Consider the following 720-nt stretch of genomic DNA (forward strand, 5'->3'; position numbering starts at 1 on the left):
GCATGACATGTCATGCTGTGTTGAATTGTGTCATGTCATGCTGTGTTGAATTGTCTCATGTCATTTCATTATTTGTTCTCATTCATACCTTTCCTACAAAGATTTTCTAATAAGTATTTGTAATATGAAACAGGATGGCTATGAAGGATATGGTATCTTCTGTTTAAAGCTAATATTAGCATTGGGATTAAACAGTTTTGTTGATGGGAAAGGACTGTTATAGTTTGTTATAACGGTAATGTCTGGATAACTGTGCTGTTGTACTGTCATATAAATCAGTTATTGCAATATATACTTTAATAGTTATTTAGCTAAGAAAACTTTGTAATGAAATAAAACGTCTACTGTGGTAATATTATTTTTCCTTATTTATGGTGGATTCCAGCAACAGCAGACATGTATCAGTATATTTCAAAACACATGAAAACACTCCAAAAATGCTAATACTTGTCACCAAACCTTCAAATGCCTCAATTGTATTTCTTCCTTCTAGCTCTAAAATGCTCAGTAAATATGCTTAAACCCCAGATTCCAAAAAGGCAACTAATAACTAATGAAGCATCTTCAATCTACATACAAGATCTAAAAAAAATTTACAAATTTACAAATATATATATTTATAAACATATTTCCCGTTTCTCCAATTCACTGTAACAATCATTTCATAAACAATCCATACGTGTAATAATCCACCCCACAGAGAAATTAAATACAATTTCC

The 720-nt window shown here is 30.6% G+C and overlaps 1 protein-coding gene across 1 annotated transcript in view; it reads right to left on the minus strand.

Annotated features, from left to right (window-relative positions):
* The window catches only part of LOC119594528 (nuclear receptor coactivator 6-like), a gene marked incomplete in the record, with an annotated part of 15,251 nt that overhangs the window by 3,343 nt on the left and 11,188 nt on the right, over positions 1 to 720 (minus strand).

The sequence above is a fragment of the Penaeus monodon genome, chromosome 34 (genome assembly GCF_015228065.2).
Source record: "Penaeus monodon isolate SGIC_2016 chromosome 34, NSTDA_Pmon_1, whole genome shotgun sequence".
NCBI lineage: Eukaryota > Metazoa > Arthropoda > Malacostraca > Decapoda > Penaeidae > Penaeus > Penaeus monodon.